The sequence below is a fragment of the Emys orbicularis genome, chromosome 23 (assembly GCF_028017835.1).
Source record: "Emys orbicularis isolate rEmyOrb1 chromosome 23, rEmyOrb1.hap1, whole genome shotgun sequence".
Lineage (NCBI taxonomy): Eukaryota > Metazoa > Chordata > Testudines > Emydidae > Emys > Emys orbicularis.
In genome coordinates this window covers 2,608,270-2,630,527 of record NC_088705.1, presented here as the reverse complement: position 1 = coordinate 2,630,527, position 22,258 = coordinate 2,608,270, and positions in this window count along the sequence as shown.

The window sequence follows — 22,258 nt, the reverse complement described above, 5'->3', positions numbered from 1 at the left end:
GCACCTGCAGAGGCAAGTGATGTTAGTTCTGCATTGAGTGGACAGGGCTACCTGACACCTATTTCAGTTTGCTTTAGCTGCACACGCAGGTCAGAGAACAGCCTGTTTCCTGTATTTGGCCCCCGATGAATGGAATTTACTTTTAATTCATTAGCCAAGAACGGCACCACCCTTAAGAGCAGGAAGATCCATTTTCTAAACAACCGAATCCTTTAGTGGCCCTGAGTGCACATCCCATAACAGCTGCTCCGTGACCTGTGCGAGATGAGACCTCAATCCAGTTCCGTCTCACAAGAATACCAACATAACTAAGCTCTCAGGGGAAGAAGCTGTATCTTTATCTGTATGTGTACAGCAATTAGCACAAGAGTGCCCTCATCCTGACCGGGGCCTTTGGATAAAAACATGAACAATAACTGGCCCCTTTGAAATCAGAGAAGGCAAGGCTCAAACTGAGCCGTGGAGAATAAGCTTTCCTATAGTGCCTGGGCGTTGTGCAGAGTCAGAGATAAGGGGCCCTGGAAGGAGTTAAGAGAGCAGCTGGGGAGGAGGTTGGCGAATCTTGCACTGCCGCTGCCGATGTTGCATCTGTTCTATAGATAGATATAAAAATCATCTGCAAGTGTGGTGATGGATCTGTGCAAAAGCACATAGGCAGGAAAGAAATCAACCCAACCCTGCAGGTGTAAAGCTGTGTTTACACTGACATCATAAAGGCAGTGAGAGTGATCATCAGGGCCGGCTCCAGGCACCAGCTTGACAAGCAGGTGCTTGGGGCGGCCACTCCGGAGAGGGGCGGCACGTCCAGCTATTCGGCGGCAATTCGGCGGACGGTCCCTCACTCCCGCTCGGAGCGAAGGACCTCCCGCCGAATTGCCGCCGCAGATCGCGATCGCGGCTTTTTTTTTTTTTTGGCTGCTTGGGGCGGCCAAAACCCTGGAGCCGGCCCTGGTGATCATCACCTGCAACTCCAGGATCCTTCCTTCCCTCGGTGGCCACTCCCCACCCCCCCACCTCCAGGCAGGGATCTGGGGATTCGTAGCAGGTTTCCACTCAAACGTAAAGCAGAAACCTGCCATTTGGGCTCAACATAAATGAAAATGCTAAAATTTCTGAAATTTCAAACAATAACATACCTGCCAGGCCCTGAGATGAGGATTCAGTGGTCAAGATTCAAACGTCAACTGAATAGCAGCTGATGACCTCACAGCAAGAGACACTCAAGCTGCAACATTTATAACGAGCTTTTGAATGCATCAGGGTCACATTGGTTCACATCAAGAAAGTTTCGGCCGACCCTAGAATCGGATAGGGTTTGCTCTCTTCTCAGATTGGGAATTGGTGATACAGTTATCTCATATCCTCCTTATGACTCATACCTTTTGTATATTTGCCTTCCCAGAATGGAAACACTTGAATCTCTAACTGCACCATAATTAGATTATATAGCACGCTGGCCTATGATGTACAGTATATCAGGATGGCCTAAGGGACACAATGCATCTCATGGTTTGACATGTTTCCATTGAATAAAATCTATAAAAATAAATCCCTTTATTGGATTGCTAGTTTCACAATAATTCAAACCAACAAAGTCCTTAGCTACCTTTCCAATGCTTACTTCCCATTCTCTATGATGGAGAGAGGTAAATAATGAGGCAATATTTTACTCTCCGGGTTCTGCCATTGGCAAGTGCTTCAAAATGCATTCTCCAAATTTACGACCCTGGCAGCAGACTTCGATGGCATGCCATGTAATTAATCACTTGGCTTAAAAAGGAGGAAAGTTTCACTCGTCTGATTAGCACCAGGTGAAGTAATTATCACAATTAATCAGGTTCTGAGAAGGAGCAAAGCCGGATTCAGGCAGAAAAACTTTTGTTTGGAAAGCAACTGTCTCCTGCTCCTATATTTGAAAATATTTCTCTTCATTTCCCTCTAGTATAGTGTCACTTATTCTGCTATAGCCTTCTGCATCATTTGCCAGGAGACTCGCATGCAAAAGCAACGCAAAAAGCAACATTAATGGTCGACGTATGAATTTGTCGTCAATTCTGTGGCTTCCAGTGACATGGAATGAAACCCTATGGAGAAGGATCATAGAGGGCAGTGGTTTACTAGATGTTCCATGGTTTGGATGTCTTCTCCATATCCACATATACAGCTGTCCTTCATTTTCCATTTGTGCAGTAGATAACTGCAGTGCGCGTGTAAGGTTCTGACGTGATTTGCTGTGATTTATATCTTATGTGGAATGGTAAAGCCAGGTGGTTGGTCTGTAGGAACTGTAATCAGGTCGTGATTCTTGACTCTGCTCTTTTCCCACAACCTCTGCTACTTGTCTCTCAGTGACAGTCCTGAGGTTTTAAGAGCTTTGGTTGCTAACCAGGAAGGGTTTCTGGACTTAAGGCAGCATCATGTGGCAGGAGACTCGGATGGAAATGTCAGTTGCCAGCACTCACTTGGAGTCACTTTCACCACCCAGTCAAGCGTCCGTGCATTCCATCCAAGAGATGAATTTCATTCAAGAGGTGTCTTGCTTGCTTAAGTTTCTTGCTGAATTTGGCATAGAGCTGGAATAGGGGAAGTAACTGTTTCCCCTAGAGTCTATTCTTATCCATGATTTTATTGGTGTGTCACCTGGACTTTCAGTTTCACAGGATATTGCTGGATTCTGCCTGGTTTGGAGATACAGGCACCTAAACCAAATCTTGGTTATCGCTCAATTGACAGTATTAACCTTAAGGATTTTAAGGTGATATTGAAGCCCAAAGCAACAGACCAGACCACATTTGAATGATATGGTTTCCTGGTATAAGTAGCCAAGTTTGCCAGTGTCATCCACTGTCCATCTAGTCATACTTGCCCAAGGTCTTATTAAAATTACTATTAGGATTTGTCATCTTATGCTGGAAAAAATTAATTTCTTCAGTGTTGGAGAATTATATAATTGCAATGAGAAGCTCATGGACCCAGTAGAATAAGAATAAAAGTGCTTGTCTCACATTGAGAGAAGATTAGAAGAAAGTAGATGCAATCACAGATATCAAAAATAAAGAGGAAACATCCAACTACTTCAAATTTTAAGCTCACAAACTAAACAATATAAACAAATTAATTGAATGAATCAGTTATCCTGAAATCTAAAATGAAAATATTCAAGGATAAAGCCTCCAAAAGGAGAGGAATGAAACTATTTTTCATTGGTCTTTCTAGTGGTGCGAGATCCCTTTTATTTCTCTCTTGGCATCACTTCTTCTATTATAGTTGGTCCTATAGAACCATTTTATATTTTACATGGATCAATTCCTTGTTATAGTTCTGAACTTACCCCACACTTTAATATCAGGTTAATTTGACACTGTCTTAAATACCTCTGCCTTCTCTACTAGTGCTTTCAGTTCTGGTGTCTTCACCTTTTGGAATTCATCTTATATCTGCATATTGCATGCATGATTTTTAAATTGCAGCACCAGGTTAATTTATATAGCTCTGTATACTTGCTCTTGGAATTTTAGTGGTTCCAGTTCACTGTATTATAATTGGGTAGCTTCAGGGGAATCACTGTCAGGGTTGATAGGCCCCTAGCTATTGTTCTTGGCAAAGGCCATGTAATTCTTTTAGCAATGCATATATTTAATGTATTTCAGTGTTGTTGAATGTTCTTTTTTTTATTATTTTTTTTAATCAAATGCAAGCAGCCCAGTGCTCATGAACAGCCCTGCAATAGCAATCCAGAGCTCCCATGCAGCTGAAGGGGACAAACCACTTTTAAATAACCAGATTCCTTTGTCATGCTTCAAGAAGGCTAAACAGCAATGACAAAAACGTATTTTCGAACTATGAAAAATATCTTGCCTGTTCCATCTCATCCCCTGTTCTTTTTACAGTTTTTGGACTTTTTGCAAATTTGTAGGTGCCTGGGTGGGCTTGTGCCATCTACTCAATTCAAACAAATCCTTCTGATGTATGCTCTGGGGGGCAAACAGGTGAGAGAGCAGTGCATACATCACCTCTAACCCAATCCACACAAAAAACTCCACAACCTTTCTAGGGGTTGGTAAGGAAAGGAACCTCACTGACCAGTCACCATGAGGTCCCTGGAGAATGTGATACACATTTCTCACCATATGCTCCCACGTGTTAGATTCCATTTTCTTTCCAACAGCGTTCTCCCAGATAATTTTCTGTCTGCTGTTGAGGTTCCTCTCCTTAGTCAATGGTATGTTTCCAGTTCAGTGCCACGTGCTTGTGTTTGGCTGTCAGGGTGATGGGCACTCTAGAAATATCTGTGAGATAGATAGATAGATAAGATGGATGTTTTAGTTCATCCTTAGAGATCCCATCATTCTGACCTTCACAGGTGGCCTTCTTAGCTTGTTCATTGTCTCATTACATAACCTGCTAGCTTCACAAACTTGCACACCTCTTCCAAATGGAGCCCTGAAGGGTATGTCTAACTGCAGTAAAACACCCTTGAGTGGCCCATGTCAGCTGATGTGGGCTCACCGGGCTTGGGCTGCAGGGCTATAAAGTTGCAGTAAAGAAGTTCAGACTCGGATGGGAGCCTGGCTCGGAGACCCCTCAAGGGGGGAGGGTCCCAGAGCCCGGGATCCAACCTGAGCCTGAACCTCTACACAACAATTGTATAGCCCCGCAGTCTGAGCCCCATGAATCTGCGTCCACTGACACGGCCAGCCACATGTGTTTTAGTGCAGTCTAGACACACCCTAAGAGCCTTGTGAATGACACTACTGTATCTCATTTTCATAGTGAAAAGCCATCTTTCCTCCTTAGGACACAGACCATTATTGTTGGGAACAATGAAAGACCAGAACTTAGGGAATTTGTGCACTTTCATGAACCTTCAGGGCTCCAATTAGTTTTGCTTGCAACGAGAACATTGCATCACTTCTCCAGTCAATCCCTTTGTCTTGAATGTAGAGACTAAAGGGAAGAGTAATCTTCACAGAGGAAGAAAAGCATTTGGGTATGTTTCCTTGAGTATTATCACTCATTAGTATTCTGTAGCATAGAGAGGCCCTACTGTGAATGGGGTTCCTGGGTGCTAGGTGCTGTACAAACCAACAGTAGGAGACAGCCCCTACCCTGAACAGCTGACAATCTAAATGAGAGACACAAAGGCTTGGAGAAAGAAAGTGCAGCATTATTATTGCCATTTCGCAGATGGGGAACTGAGGCCCAGAGAAACGAAATCACTTGTCCAAGGTCCCATAGGAAGTCTGAGGTCCTGATGCCCTAGGAGACTCCAGAACAGCCAGTCTTCCTCTCTAGTGGACTGGAGGGATTCAGTGACCATGGAGTTGCGATCATGTGGCTGAATTTCATGGAATCCGTCAGTGTCTGAATGGAAAGTGGGAATCCCTCTGAATCCCTTGCGTTCAATGCCCTGCTCAGACACATTAAACACAGGGAATCTATTATTGCAGTATTGAGGCCAGCCATTAATGTAGCAATTTGTGGGCCTGGCAGATCCAGAAGCTTTCAAGAGGTTAATGCCCATACAGCCTAGGCTCCCACTTTTCCAGGACTCGAAATGGTGGAAATGGCGAATGATGAGGAATGCCCTTTGGAAAAGGTTACCTCTGCTGTCAGTTTATCATGCAGCTTTTCGAGCTGGGGGGAAAGGCCTGTGGGAAAGGTGCTGGAAGGAAGCCGGCTCGCACTGATTACCGTGTCCTTGGCTGTGCTGCATTTGTCAAACAGATACAAAGAGGCGTCTGTAGAATTAGGATAAGACTCCAGTGGACAGACGCATGGGAAGCTAAGATGGGCCTCCCAGGTTAGTTTGAAGAGTGAGGAGTATAGCTGCACTATGCTGCCATTGCATCTTAGTTCACTAACCCTGTCTCTACAGAACATACAAACATCCCTTTGCCCAGAGCTGTTAGAATGGGAAAACCCAAGAAAGCCACCGGCTAGTTGAAGACGACCTGAGTCCTAGTTTAGCTGTTTTTAAATAGAAACCAAAAATGCTTGTAAACTACCAGGAGCTGAGACTGACAGTACAGGGGGATGATCAGGGCACTCCACTGAGCTATTTCCACGGTGGGTTTCTCCCTCAGGTGCTTTGACCAGACGTCCTATATGTGTCCATGGTTTTCCAATGAAAAAAATCCTGACCGGCTCTAGTGAGCTCGCCTGTGTGAGAAAGGCAGGGCCGGTGGGTGCCAGCTGTCTTTGTGGCTGGGTGCAATGTGAGCACCTCTTCAAAGCGGGCGCTGAGGGTAAAATTCGCCCCAGTGCAAAGCAAAAGGCCAGCTGAAGACCTATGTGCACCTCTTGATTGCCACTTGAGCCCTCCAAATCAGCCATCAGGTCTCATGCTGCTTCTCTGCACCAGAGTGCACTTTCCTCTGACAGGGAATGGAATCGGTAAGTTGCTGCATCATGGTCTAAATAAGTGTTAGTTCAACTGTTCATTTCTTATCATTGATACTTTGGAACTCAGTAACATTTACAATATTGCCAACATCAAGCTAAAAAATTATCTCAAAATCCTGAGATATGGCTTAAAAATAATAAGATTTAAAAAAACAAACAAACCAACAACCAACATTTGGGGTTATTTGTGTTTGCCTACGAGCTTCTGAGCCTTAGGTCATTAATAAATCCTCCCCTAAGAAATGTGTCTGTCCAAACCGTGTGCTCCTCTGTCCCTGTCGGCTTTCCCCCAGTCCTTAGTTTAAAAACTCCTCTCTGACCTTTTCAATTGCACATGCCAGCAATCTGGTTCCATTTTGGTTTAGGTAGAGCCCCTCATTCCTATATAGGCTCCTCCTTTCTCAAAATAGTCCCCATTTCCCAATAAACCTGAATTCCTCCTTCCAACAACCCCGTCTCATCCACACATTAAGGCCATGCCTATATAATTGGCCCTGCGTGTGGAACTGGAAAAATTTCAGAGAATGCTACTATGCAGGTCCTGGACTTTAATCTCTTACCTAGCAGCCTAAATTTGTCCTCCGGGACCTCTGACCTACCTTTGCCTATGTCACTGATACCTACATGTACCATGACCACCAGCTCCTCCCCAGCACTGTACATAAATCTGTCTAGATGTCTGCGATCTTCACACCCACCACACAATTCACCATGTGGCTCTCCTGGTCATCACAAACCCCTCTATATTTTACTATAACCAGTTTCTTCCTAATAATTGGAGTCACCTCCCCGTGAGGGGTATCCTCAGTTTGAGAGGATACCATCACATCATCTGGAAGGAGGGCTCCAACTATGAGATCATTTCCCTCTGCTCCAGCTTGATGTTCTCCTTCCCCAAGATTTTCAACAGCATAGGGGTTGCTTACACTCTAGGTGATACAGCAAGACTTTGGGATTAGCAAACTCTTAACTTCTCAGAAATCAAGCTTTGGGGTTATGGAAGGTTTCTCAAACTCCAGTTAGATTTATTAGCCCCAGATTATGGTAACAGTTTGACATAAACTAGCAATTTAAACACTTCCTTCCACTAAAACAAAACAAACACCACAGGATCTATTAATCTTCCTTATAATAAAAATGATATATACCCACAGCACTTTTCAAGATTTAGTTTACTGTGATTATTCCCTTTCTCCAGCAGCGCCAAGTCCACCTCACGCCCTCCAGAATGCATATGCCATTTGGAAAGTGATCATTAGCTTGGGCAGCAGGGGATGTTCCACATTCTGGTAATTTATCAGCTGCCTATAGGGAAGGGAACAGCTTTCTCTGGATCATCTTAAAACAGTGAGGGCATTTTTCCCGTGATACAAGAGATTGGGGAAGATTGCTGAGCCTGGATTACAGCAGATAAATAGATTTTCATCATCTGCAGCTGTGTGTTTTCTTTAGTGTGTAAAAATAAAGATGTAACTTACTGCTCTTAAAAGCACATCAGGATGTATCAGGGGAGTTTGTGAGGGATATAGGATTCTTTTCTGCCGCTGATGAATATGGAGGAAAGTTTGTTCAAGTCTATGCTAAATCCCTATTAGTAGCACACTATATATTTTTCTCTCCTGTTAGCAGAGTAGCCTGTTTCTGAGCCTCTAAGAATGAACAAAGGTGAAGTTCCAAAGGTCTGTGTGAAGATAAGCACTCAAAAGATGGGATTACTATTTATTGTTAATAATAATTATTTGTATTGCAGTAGAGTCAAGGGGCACCAATCAGCAATCAATGTTCCATTGTGCTAGGCACTGTTCACACCTATAATAAAAGGAGTATGCATGCCCCAAAATGTTTATCTCCTCTTTCTGTGTCATCTTATATTATAGTAAACAAAACCAGGGTGAAGAGGTGAGGGAGGACAAATGACCAGGACAGCAAACTTTATCCAAAGTTTCTCAGAACCTCTTGAGTATACAAAATCGGGCCTGGGAATTTTGGAAACACAAGGTCACTTGGGAGAATTCACTCCCGGTCCTGCCTTGGAACTCTATGAAAACAGCTTGTCTTGAGTTATTTTCTATCATAAGTATTTCCAGGGGGCCAAGAAGAATTGTCCAGGTGCCAGGGGGACAATTGTGATGCTGAAGAGGACTCAGAAATTATCCTAATTTTGCAGAAACTCAAAATTTGGGGGCTCAAGTCCAGTTTTAATAAATGGATGAAAGTTCAAGTTGTTGAACATGGGGCAGGGGGAGTTGTTTGATCCAGTTCAGCTTGCCTAGCCATATTCATGACAGAGTAGAACCCTTTAGAGGAGATTTGCTAACACCCCGAGGTGCTTCCTTTCCTCCTTCTGGCCAGTCACCCAAGAGCTGTTCTCTCCTCACTGTTCTCTCTTGAGAGCTGAAATGAGCTTTGAACACTATGGTCCTGATCCAGCTCCCACTGAAAGTCAACAGGAGTCTTTCCATCGTCGTCAGTGGGAGCTGGACCAAGGCTCTTCCTACATGACCAGAGAAGAAGCTGCTTCTAGTCAGAGAATGTTGCAAAAACAAATAACTTGAACTTGCCTGAACATCAGCAACAATCAGTTTCCCCACCACGCTGCCTGCATTAGCGTGAGTCTGAACTTGTTTTGTATATTGCTACTAACATGGCATACATTGTAAAGAACAGTTAAAGCCTTATGGAAAATACACTGCTTTGCAAATGGTTGTGCTTGTACATCATATATTTTCCTGTCGCTTTTATTCCCTTGGTATTTTATTACTGAGGGATATTTGCATGAAAATAGAATCTTTGTTTCATAAGAATCCATCTGTTCCTGCTACTATGGTCCTGGAGGAATTTGCAGTGAATGAACACCATATATTTCTTATGTTCTCACACATACAATCTTCTGGGGGCTTATTTTCCCTCTGACTGTCCTGTTCAATCAATGCCATAGTTATCTCAAGATCTGAGCAGGATGGAAGCCACCAAATAAACAGTTGTGTTAAAGATACAACTGAGTTTTAACAAAAAAAGTCTCTGGAGCTCAGCGAATAATATATTTAATTTCTGTTGGGCAATATTCAGAAGAATGGGGCTGATGGGAGAAATTGTGAGTTACTGCCCTGTAGGACTGCTGCCCTCTACTGGATGGGTGATATCCCAATTTGTAATGTGTTTCCTGCCTTTGCCAGCAGAAGAAATTGACAGAGATGTCACTGCAGCTCACTAAGAAGAGGCCTGTGTTTTTGAAGCTAAAGGTTGCAATTAGACATGTTCGAATTTTTTCCACACACAGTTATTTTGTTGGGAAATGGCCTGTCTTCAAAATAAATTAAACTTTTCATGACAAATATTCCAGATGGAAATTTCCTGTTTTTTTTCCTGCAGTTTGTTTTCTTTACTGAAATATTAAAGTTGTATTGAAATCATTTTCAAAATTATAGAAAAATTTAAATTACCCAAACCCACTATTTTGTAATGAAACAATGTTATCAGTTAAAAAAATAAAATGTATGGTGATGATGATTTTGAAGTTGATAAGATTTTCCATTAAAATTTTGCTAAAAATATCACAGAAAAATTTGCAACAACACAGGAAATGGGTGTATTTTGAACCCTTCAAAATGTTGAAATGTTTCACTAGAAACAATTTTTTTTCCATTTTATTAACCAGTTCCACTTTTGGGTTCTATTCCTGATGCTACATATATGTGGCTGGCCAATAAGCACAGCGCTGTGTGCATTTATGCAACCCCAGAGCGTTGCAATATAGTGCTCTATAGTGACACAGTTACAATGCCACATGGAACACCCCCACCCCAAGCCCCTTGTCTGGGCAATCAACCTAAACCAAAAGCCTCTGACACATGGGCAAGTTTGAAGTTGAACTCTGTGACTTGAGCCCATTTGTAATGGCTACTAACTTCAAACATGCTTTAAAGTGCGAAACAATATCATCATCAGAGGAGCTGATTTCTTCATTGGAGTTTGTAGGACCTACATTGGCTGGCATGTAGTGGGCATTGCTTCGCTCAACTTGTTCTCTGATCTGCCAGAGGAAGTGGTAACCCTGCCAGATCCTTGTAATATCTTGTCTGTCAACAACTCCAGCTTTGGATCCAGCCTCACATCATCTCCAGCATCCTATTCTTTGTCTTTTTTCAAAAAGAAAAAAGTTTCTCCCCCTCCAGTATGCAGTACATATTAATTTTTATCCCAACAGTCTGAGTAAAACTACAGTATATGATATCATTGAACCGGCATTTTCATCCTCCGTGTTCACTTAATTGAAACAAATATATCCATTTAAATCTACATATCTTCCAAATTTCTAATGGCTCCCGTAATTCATGACAATCTTTTATCACTTGAAAAATAATCAGGTTCTTTGCTTGCCTAATTCTGTTTTGCTTGCTCCCAGGCAATTTAGCTCCTGAACCATCAGTCTGTGCACATGTTCATTAGCCTCATCCATTTAGCTCCTTGGGCAGCTGTGCTATTCAGTGGAGCTGAAAAACACGGCATGAATGTTGCATTCCAATCCAAGCCTTACGCAAGGAACCTGCAGGGTTTTCCACGGCCAGGGTGGCTGATCAAGCCACCGAATAAATCTGACCCACAGTTCAGCCCTTCTTTCATTTGCCACAATTGCAAGGTTGCCGATACCATAGATTTACAGATTCCAAAGTGAGAAGGGACCCCTGCAGTCATGGAGTCTGCCCTCCTTCATAACCCCAGGCTGTATCTTTCTTGGATTCATGATGATTCTTACAGTATTTGCTATTTTTCTTAAACCCTCATCTCCTGGAGTCAATTGATGAGAGAATCTCCACTTTCATTCAGAAGTGAGTATTTGTAGGCCTCCTGGTGAAAAGATTGAAAACATGACTATGATTCTATGAATGTAATGGGGTCAGCACCCACCTCTCATGAGCACCCCCTTTTCTCTGGCCAATAGTGCCTGCAAACACAGTTTTCTCAGGGGAGGGGCATCCACCTCTCGTGGATGGCCCCCTTTCTCTTGGTTAGGTGTGAGCCTACTATTCTTTTTTGGTCTTAAATCAGGATGGCACCTGCCTCTCACTAGCCGGCCGCTGGTTCTCTCGGCTGGTCTTCAGAAGCTCAGCCCTCCAGCCAAGCCACACACGCTGTCCCCACTTCCAGGATATATAGTCCCAAATTCTTATCACAGCCCTGGTATAGGGCCATAGCTTTTAGTGCCTCTGGGAAGAAGCCTGCCTTCTTCAACCAGACCATCGGAGCCCATCTCAATACCCTCGCTGTCCTGACTAGATTCTGTGCTTAGTACCCCTGGGCTTCAGCCAGCCCACACTGACCTTCCACTGGTCCTCCTGCTCTTCCTTCCTTCCAGCCAGGCACCCGGTCTTCAGCAGCCTTCCCTGGGCTTCAGTCCTGTCTGCAGTGAGCTCTCCGCAGTACTGCTGCTCTTCCACCCAGACTTCGCTCCACACAGCAACTGAAGGCTCTGCTGCTTGCCTTTTATCTGGCCCTTCTGGCCCCTTATTGGTCCCTCCAGCAGCCCCTTTGATTGGCCACTCCTCTGCAGCCACTCAAGGCTACCTGGAGGACCTCTCGCTGCTCTATTCTGGGGCAGGGTGAGGCAGGGCCATGAGGCCTCCAGATCTAGCCACAAAATGACCCAAGTGTCCATAACCACAAAGCTTGATTTCTGAGAAGTTAAGAGTTTGCTAATCCCAAAGTCTTGCTGTATCACCTAGAGTGTAACCAACCCCTATGCTGTTGAAAATCTTGGGGAAGGAGAACATCAAGCTGGAGCAGAGGGAAATGATCCCATAGTTGGAGCCCTCCTTCCAGATGATGTGATGGTATCCTCTCAAACTGAGGATACCCCTCACGGGGAGGTGACTCCAATTATTAGGAAGAAACTGGTTATAGTAAAATATAGAGGGGTTTGTGATGACCAGGAGAGGCCACATGGTGAATTGTGTGGTGGGTGTGAAGATCGCAGACATCTAGACAGATTTATGTACAGTGCTGGGGAGGAGCTGGTGGTCATGGTACATGTACAGGTACATGTACAGGTACAGAGGAGCACACGATTTGGACAGACACATTTCTTAGGGGAGGATTTATTAAAGAGGATACTTTATAGCATAGTAGAGAGGAGAGGATAGAAGTTGGTAAAGTATCGGTAGGAACTGAAGAGAAACAGTCAAACAAAAAAAGAGTCCCGTTCAGTTACGTCACATAAAGGCAGACAACTAGCATGGACCCAGCATGGACAGTCTGATGTTGTAAGCATGGCAAGGACTGTCAATTTTTACCTCTCTATTCAGTATCTAGCAGCACCACAAGATTTTGATTGGGGTTCCTTAGGCGCAAATATCATAGATATAAATAATTACAGTGTTCACCTGCTCCATCAAGAAATGTCTCCGTTAATTTGAGCTAGTTCACTGTCATGTGGCAAGCTGCTACTTTTATTTTTAGGTTGCTATCTTGTGCTCCAGAAATCTAAACTTTCATTAAAAACAAAAAAACCTCCAATCCATTTCTAATCCCAAAATGACTTTAATCAGACCTATGAAAATCTTGAATTGTAAAGTTCTGCCATTCTAATGTTGTATAAGCAAATTAAAGCATCTTAAAAAGGGGGAAGTGTGTATTTATAACCATCACATACCCCAGAGCAGTGAATGGATTTTGCTCAAATTTTCACGAATAGATCACCCCGGGCTTAGACCAAGCATGAAAAATTTCAGCCTGAAAGGAAAATTTTTCAGGAAGCTGTGAGAATGTGAAACCATGGTTTACAATGATTTCCTTAAGTAATCTTAGCTCCAGCTTTCTCTTTTTTGTGTGTGTACAGACATAATTTTGAGGCTTGCAATGTGGGACCACCCCCCCCCATAAAATTACATCTTTCAATAACATTGTCATTCTATTCCATTAATATATTTTTGACCCTGAATACTGCATAGAGAAGAGTGCATTATCTCAGAGGAAGAAGCAACCCAGTAATATATTCTGACCATAATGTAGTCTCATTGACTATGCAAAATGCAGAGTGTTGGAGATGTGAAAAATCAGGCAGACTTATTTAATATTGGGTTTGAAAAACAAGTAAATCAGATGGATAAATTATCCATAAACTTTTAAACCTGCCACTGCCTTATGTTAATCCTTTCTTTTATTTTTTAAGGATATGTTTGAAAAGATTATTCACTTCTGAATTAAAAGGCCCTTCGGTCGGTACTCAGAGCTAAATATTAAATTTCCTTGGAAGGCTTCCGAAAGCAGTCTTGGCTATTTAAAGCTGGATGTTAATCAACTAGGATGTTGCACTCTTGACCTCCTGCCAAACAAATCTCTCTTGCTCAATTAGCAATGGAAACAGGGTACTAGCAACGTGTGAGTCTATAATTGTCAGCTCATAATTTTGAGAGAGAAGGGAGGAAAATTGCATTCTGAGACTGTATGTCTAACATTTTGCAGCATTTATAATCTATGATATCTTGATAAGGGAAGGTTTTTGAATTCTTTTTCTTTCAACTCCAGAATGAATGCTGCCTATAATGGCATACAAACTTCACTTTCCCCCTTTCCCCAGCACATGATAATGTCACACACATCAGGCATGGGACTTCGTCAAGTACAATTTGTGGTCAGGTTTATCCTCAAGGAATGAATGTATTTAATCAATGAGAGGAATCACGGCATTGGGTAAGTAACTACGTAACTCAGCATAAGGGAATTAATTGCCTGGTATTATTTTTCACTCTTGAGACATTTCTTTCCAGGCTGTTACTTTTCAAGAGGCTGTAATGTGATGCACTTCTTTATCTATGTGGGTTTTACTAAGCTCTAGCTCAGAAGCAGGAGTTCTGCCTCCATAGGCCTTCTGACTAGGAATGGACGTTCACGCTTGTGGCTAGCGAGTTTGACTGCATTGGCAGTCACATGGAACAATCTGAACATCAGCATCGTTTCGAGGAGGGAATGAAGACTGTCCAGCTAGGCTGAAATGAAGATGTCAGTCCCATTACATAGCCTCTAGCACTTAGAGTGAGCACTCTAACAACTAAGATCTGAGTGACTCCCTGGAAGTCTTATGAGTCAGTGTTCATACTTAAACTCAATGGGACAAATGTATTCCTTCCCTGAAGGCGATGGCTCTTAGCTATCAGGGTGAGATAGGTACCTTGGAGGAGAAGCATGGTAGAAGCTGGAATTATTTTTGATAAAGTAACTAAAGATATTGAAGAACAAAGTGCTAATTCTGGGCAACCTCTGAGGTTTGTTTAAATTTGTATTGTGCATATTATTTAAATAACAAAACCAATGCACATTTAAAAAAAACATTACCCACAAAGTGTCCTTCACCTTTTCTCAGATGAGAGAGATTGTTGTGTTAGATGATGAATTTGGGACCAAAATGCTTAATTTAGTCAGTCTCTCTACACTTATGTTCCCTTTTACTTTGCATCTGTTTCCCTAAATGCTCTTATATCTTTGCACTTGCCATTAAATCTGTGCAAAACGTTTGCAGCCAACAACATAGTGTTGAACTTACCTGGTGTTGGGCTGGGGGCTAGTGCTTCTGGGGAGGTTGCCCCTATTAGAGTGTGGGAAAGGAAAAGGAAAAGTGTGTCATAAGGAGGTGGGAGAAAACTTGTTCATCTTAGCCTCTAAGGATAGAACAAGAAGCAATGGGCTTAAACAGCAGCAAGGGAGGTTTAGGTTGGACATTAGGAAAAAGTTCCTAACTGTCAGTGTGGTTAAACACTGGAATAGACTGGCTAGGAAGGTTGTGGAATCTCCATCTCTGGAGATATTTAAGAGTAGGTTAGATAAATGTCTATCAGGGATGGTCTAGACAGTATTTGGTCCTGCCATGAGAGCAGGGGACTGGACTCGATGACCTCTCGAGGTCCCTTCCAGTCCTAGAGTCTATGAATCTATGAAAATGAGATGGCTTCAGTCCTCTGAACCAGCCTGGCCCATGTCTAGTAATGATCCAGTATGAAATAGGGAATTCCCTGGAACAGAGAGCAGTTCCATTTCAAGCCAATGTGTTTCAGACAAGTCTCTGCTATAGCCACACAGCCTTGGAGTTAATACCGTCAGCTATTTTAACAGACATATCACTTTAAATGGAAGTCTGACCCATCTGCTCTTCCCTCTAATTACAATACAAGAAACAGCAGCTCACTGCCACATGCCAATGAAGTAACCTATGTGGCTGCTGTGAATCTCCATACATGGCTGAGTATAGTTGCAGGCATGTGCTCTCGTTCTCTTCAAGTTTCAGACTGTCCTGCAAAAACCTGCTTCTTCCACACTGCACTTGGGTTTCCTTATCTAGACTCCTCCTTCCCCTGGCAAAATGGGAATTAGTTGTCTGGAGAATTTATCACGTTGTCTCCTGTCCACTGGCTGGCTTGGAATAATGCAGCTTCACCAAGGCTTTGCGGGAAACGGGCCCATTTCTGAGTAGGTTCACAAGTGGGGTTTTCTAAAACTACTTTGTGCTCAGAATCGAGCTTCCCTCACTTTCCCTAGGTCTGGATTTGGCCCACACCTTTTCTTTCTGACCCTGTTCCAGTCTTCTGTGTGATTACAGGCCACTCCCTCACTCTTTGGCTGCCTGCGTGAAGGATCCCTGCTCCTTATTACAGGTTTGTTACCGTCGCCACTGGAGGTAATTACAAACTGTTCCAATGTTAATCAAAGCTCTGTCTGCTGTATCTTGGGCCTTACGAGCATGGTTTTAAACTTTAGATGAAACTAAATTAATCAATTTATAAATTAATTACTAGAAACGTCTTTGCCTCAGAGGCTGTCGGGGGGGAGGAGGGGAATCTGGATGCCGAAATTAAAACCTCAATTATAGTTTGAAAATAATGGATAATTACAAGTTTTACATTCACATTAAATTGTGAGGAAATATTAGATATTTAACTGACATTTATCACTATAGCCCACAGCAAGTTAGGTAGCAGTTACATGCTGTAATGAATGTCACCATTTAAAAATTAATTGCTACACTATCTAACTTGCTGTGGGCTGTCTTGTTAAATATTAATGGGCTGTCTAAAATATGTTATGAGTTGCAAGGATTATTTGGATACAGTATGGCTGGATATAAAGCACCCGCTGCCTGCAGAGGGGAGCCATGTTTAGGCGACATGAATGAATGTGACTCTCTCTGGGGAGGCGGTGCTCCCAGAAATGTGGCCCAGTGCCAATAGGTTACCATCTCCAGCCCTGAGAATGTCACTTCCGAGGTACCAGGTCTGTGGAGGCGTCTGCCTCTTCCTGCACTGGGAAGGTGGGGCAAGTGCCAATATAGTCATGGTTTCAGGAAGTAGGGGCGAACCACCAGAGCCCATTGGATAAAGATAAATCCCAGGAGGATACCAATGGAGAAGGAAACTCTCTGAGGTTCCCCTATATTCTTCTGGGGAGGAGTACTAGATTTTCACCATGTGCAAGAATCAGGGGGTCTGCTGCTCCCTTAGCCCCAAGGATTCCTCATGATCCTTATGGATTTCAGGTGATCTGCTAGATGCGCAGTGCAATCTGCATGCATGACCAGTGTCCTCCCCCCGGCTCTGGGGCCCTCCAGCACACTGGCAGCACGGATCCTGGGAAGGGGGAAGCATGAAATGGGTGTTACAGGCTATCCACCAGTATTACCCTGCACAGGGATTCTCTGCAGGGCTTAAGGTGGGGAACAATGTGTCCAACCCTAACACACACCCATCCTCAAGAATAGATCTGTGGAGTACCCGCTAGAGCAGCAGGCTGATCCAGGGTTAGGGCAGAAGTCTAGAATTTAATTAGAGTTCAATTTCCTGCTCTGCCACAGACTTTCCATGTGACCTTGGACAAGTCACTTAGCCTTTCTGTGCCTCAGTTCCTCATTTTACATATGGGGATAATAGCCCTTCCCTACCTCCCAAGGTGGTGGTGGTGATAAATACATTACAGATTGTGAGGTGCTCAAACACTGTGGTGGCAGAGGCCATCCGAGCACCTTGGATAGACAGTTCGGGGCAGGGCAAAGCAATCCCAGAGTGGCAGCTGCCGTTCCCTTCCATGCAGAAGCAGGGGACGGGGCATGTGGAGACAGGGGAGAAATGCAGATGGAGATCCAAGAGGAAGGATCCCATCCATGATTATTCTTTTTATTTATTTAGTGTCCGAAGTGTGCTAAGGGCTTGGCAGAGAAAGATACAGCTCGGAGCGCGAGGTGTTTGATGAGCAGAGGAAGCACTGGAAGCAGATACTCTTTTTCCAGCTCACTGATACAAAGTGAAGGGTTGGGTTTTTTTTCCCCCTTTTTTTGTGCTAACTCAATATCATCTTGTGAATAATGCACGATGGTCTCCCGGAAACACAGGATAAACAGAAATAGTCCTTGTCCAAGACAAACACAGCATGCATTACTGTAATGGAGCCTAACGACTAGTCACATCGACTCTCCCTATTCTAAGCTAAGAGCTGTGCAATGCATTCTCCAGTCACTCACCGCTTTATGGCTAATACTCGGGTAGTCCCCAAACACTAATAAAGTGTTTAAAGTGAGCGAGCGAATGAGAGAGTTGGCACACAGAGAAAAGGGAGTACTGCTTGGCTATGGAGGGGTTCTTGCTACAGCTCAAGACTTCCTAGAGATACAGAGCCCTGCAGGAGATTCCCTGGTGAGTTTTTGGAGAGTCGGATGCCTGGTGCAAAAGTTATTTATCTCTAAGGCAAAGGAGAAAGGCCCACATCTCCCTGCTTCCTCTCAATCTTGCCTGTGGCTGTGGTATGACAGGTGGCCCACTAGAAGAAATCAGCTGATTATGCTCCACATGCTGGTAGGAGCAGATCACAAATGGAAATCATCTCACGTTGGTAAATGAGACATGCACCAGATGACCCTAACCGATTTCTCCTTCTCTAATGAGCAGCCATTGGAACAACCCACCGAGGGAGTAGATGGACTCTCCATCACTTGAAGACTTTGAATCAGGACTGGATCTCACTCTAAAATATATACTATGGCTGAAACAGAAGATACAGGGTTGATGCAGAAATTATTGGTTGAGTTATCTGACCTGCGTTACGCAGGAGATCAGACTGCATGATCATAATACTCCTTCTTGCCTCTCCAGTTTAGCACCCATGCTTTGAATGAAAATGCAAGTCCCATATGTAATGCTTATAGGATGTTTATTTCAGCCCACCGAGATCACCATTTACAAAGGGGATTGATCTTGGTGAGGTATTTTGAACCATTTCCCCGAAGCAAGCCACAGATTGCTATTTCATTCATCCTGGGCTCGGTCTGAAGGATAAGCAAGACTCACTGCTGCAGGATCCAGCAAATACAATTGAAGGCTCCTTAGTACATGTGACAGATTTAATTCGCGTTCACAGGAGCTTGAAGTTGTTGAGAAAGTATAGATTTGCATAAAAATAGATTGTATCTGCAGTTTAAAGTGGAATAAAGCAGTACTGTTATGAAGAATTCAATGAGTAGTTGCATAATGTTCTTTATAAACACCAGCCTAGTCAGAAAATTCTATTAGAAGATAAAAACTAGGTTAGTAAATGCAACCAAATACAGCACGGCACAGCCCTGTGGTGATGGTAGTTGTAATTTGCTGGTAATGTCATTCAGTTAATCTGAATGGGAATTGCATGTCTGAAGTGCATGTGAGAAGAACTGAAATGGAAATCCCTTTTGCGTATTATCTCATTTGTGTTAGCAAGAACATTGCTTTCACAGTTACATTTGCTATGGGGTGAGGCATCCCTGAGCCATCTTTAGGAAGTGTGGGGGAAAACAAGTTAATCTATTGTAAAGCTGCATATCCAGAGGGCCTTTGGCCTGGCTGTGTATAGATTTGAGAACAAAAAGTGTGAAAAAAAGTATTTGTGCGCGCACACGCAACCTGTGCTCACAAATACTCATTTGCATGTACAACTTTTCCTTCACTATCTTCTTCATTTCTCTTTTCTTCTCCTAGTTAATTATGCACAGGGCCATATGGTATTAACTGGATTCTATTAATCTGCACACCAATACGGTGTTAAACTCACTTGTAAAAATACAGAGTTACTGTCTACTTTGCCTTAATACTATCAAACATTTTGTATCAAATTCATACTTCCCTTTAAAGCTTTCCTCACCCTGTAATGTGGTTTGCTCATATACAGAGACGTTTCTATGGATAGATCTTGTCCAAAACAGCTTGTCTGTAAATTTATATATTGTTGTATATTTATGAAAAAAGTAAACCTTTATTTTTTAAAAATGCATATGCACAAAGCAGAAGACAATGTGGAAAACTATTTATTTTACCCCATTTTCTGTAGTAATAGAAGTATTTGTTAGAGTCAATATCACAAGTGTATTGTGGAACATTGGCAACACAACACCTACCATTTTACATTAGAACAGTATACATAGTATTGAAATATATAATATCGGTCAATAGGCTCTATATATTTGGAACATGTGCGCAATGGGGATATTTTGTTTCTCTATGGCATTCAGGGTATGTCATATAATACACATGCTGAAGTCTTTTGACGGAGTAATGGGTGACACCATTAGCTCCAATTTCCTGTGTTTTTTGTTGCCATTTTTTGCAGTCTTGACAGTGATGCTAGCTTTCAGGATCTGCTGCTTTGGTGAGGGCTGGTTACCTCAAAGTCACCTGGATTTTTATGTGAGGTTAAGAAGAAGTTCATTCGGCCTCGTCTGGTTTGTTAACTATCAGCGGGAAGTGAGTGTGAGGATATACCAAAAGAAGGGAAGCCAAGAATGCATCCAAAAAGGCAATGTTCTAAGAACTCCTTATGACCAGATCGTGAGATTCTTGTCCAGGTCCCAAACCAAATAGCTGTCGATAATCTTTGGATAGCTTAGATATGTATCCAGACATAACTTCTAGGCTAGCTTCTTGTCAACTGTTGAGAGAGCCCACTTCCAACTTAATTGAATTGGCTCGTTAGCACTGACCCCCCACTTGGTAAGGCAACTACCATCTTTTCAGACCTCCCTACTGTATGTTCCTATGCATGCATCTCCATGCATCCGATGAAGTGAGTTTTAGCCCACGAAAGCTTATGCCCAAATAAATTTGTTATTCTCTAAGGTGCCACAAGGACTCCTCATTGTTTTTACATATTTTGTGTTTACTTGCTGCAAATATTTTGGTGGCTGAGTTTACAGGCAGACTTGTTTGCCCAAAGAACACATTTTATGCAACTATTGCATAGTACTCATGGAAAGCGAATTATGACTTAGTACTTCTTTGCACTGGAAATGATTCTAAAAGTTGCATTAATCCAGTTGGAGAAGTACTCAAACTTATGAACAAACTGCGGACCAAGAATTGTTAGTAATTTTGGCTACTTTGGGTAATGAATACACTCAAGACAGTCGCAGTCTTTTAGGGAACAGAAAGAGAGGGGGAATTAATCAGATGAGTTATTTATTACAAAGAATTTTCCCAACTCAGGGTAACAGAGTTTTGCCTGAGCATTTCCATTACTTTCCAGGAAAATGCTGCTTATAGGTCATCCCTGGAGAGACACATGTCTGGTGAGGTTCTGTCCTATGACACAGGAAGGTTTTTTTATAGAATTCTTGGGAACTATGTCCGTTTATATCAGCTGAGGATCTGGCCCTCAATTTTTTGTTTGTTCCACTACCGCATAAAAGCCTATGCCTCGGCCCAGCTAAATCAGTTGTAAACATTGTAACCTCCGTACAGCCTGGCAATTTGGTTGGCAAAATTTCAGTCTCAAGTGAAATGTAATGACAGAGCTAGGGTTTCTTTGAAGAAAGGAGAAAACGGTGTATAGTGGAAATGCGGAGTGCTCCAGACACTGATTACACTGAGAACTCAGATGACGCACAAAGAAATCACAATAGTGACACTTATAGAAAGGTAAGGCTACACACCACATGGACTGAAAAGAAACAACCCTTGAACATTAGTTGAAGCTGATATGATGCTGCAAGGAAATCATTTCCTAAACCACTTCTGGTTTTTGGTCTTCTGAACCTTCTCCTGGGTTTTGAATTCTTCTAACTAGTTTCCAGCCAGGAATTTGTCCTAATGTGTGCCTGTCAGTTTAACTATTAGCATTTCCGTGTGATGTGATTCTGCACAAAGACTACAGAAATGTTTCTTGCTAGCCTTGATTTCCTGTCCCCTGTTGATACTCACTTTCCATTTCAAGGGCAGAAGGACAACTAACTCTTGTAAAGAAAAGTGAAAAGCTTAAAGGCTTTTATGACATTCTGCTACGTGCATCTCGGGAAGGAGCAGTCAGATATTAATTACCCGTAAAAGTGTGTATACTGAAAAACATTCCCCTTGCCAGTGCTGAGAAAAAATTCGTACTTGGAGAAACAGTTGAGTGAAACAAACAGGCAGATGGAGAAACTAGGACAATTTTTCTGTCTCATACAGCAATGTAAATCTTGAGCTCCGACGGCCAAATTCTGGTCTATTTCACTATTGCAAATCTAGAGCAGTGGAGTTTTAACCAGTGGAGTTGTTCCAGATTTACATTGGTGTGACGGAGAGCAGAAATTGGCCACTGTGGGTCTGAGCCAAAGCCAACTAAAGTCAATGGAACTGACCCGTGGAGTGACTCCCTGTGTGCACCGTATGAAAGCAGGAGGGCTGGTGTGGCCAGACAGGACAACTTGAATTAATTATGTATTGCTATTATTGGTTCCTATTTGCATTACGGTAGCATCTAGAGGTCCTGACAAGATCAGGGCCACACTGCGCTGGGAGCTGTAGATAGACATGGTTAGGCTAGGTCTACACTACGAATAGCATAGCTGAAGTCGGCGTATCTTAGGTTGATT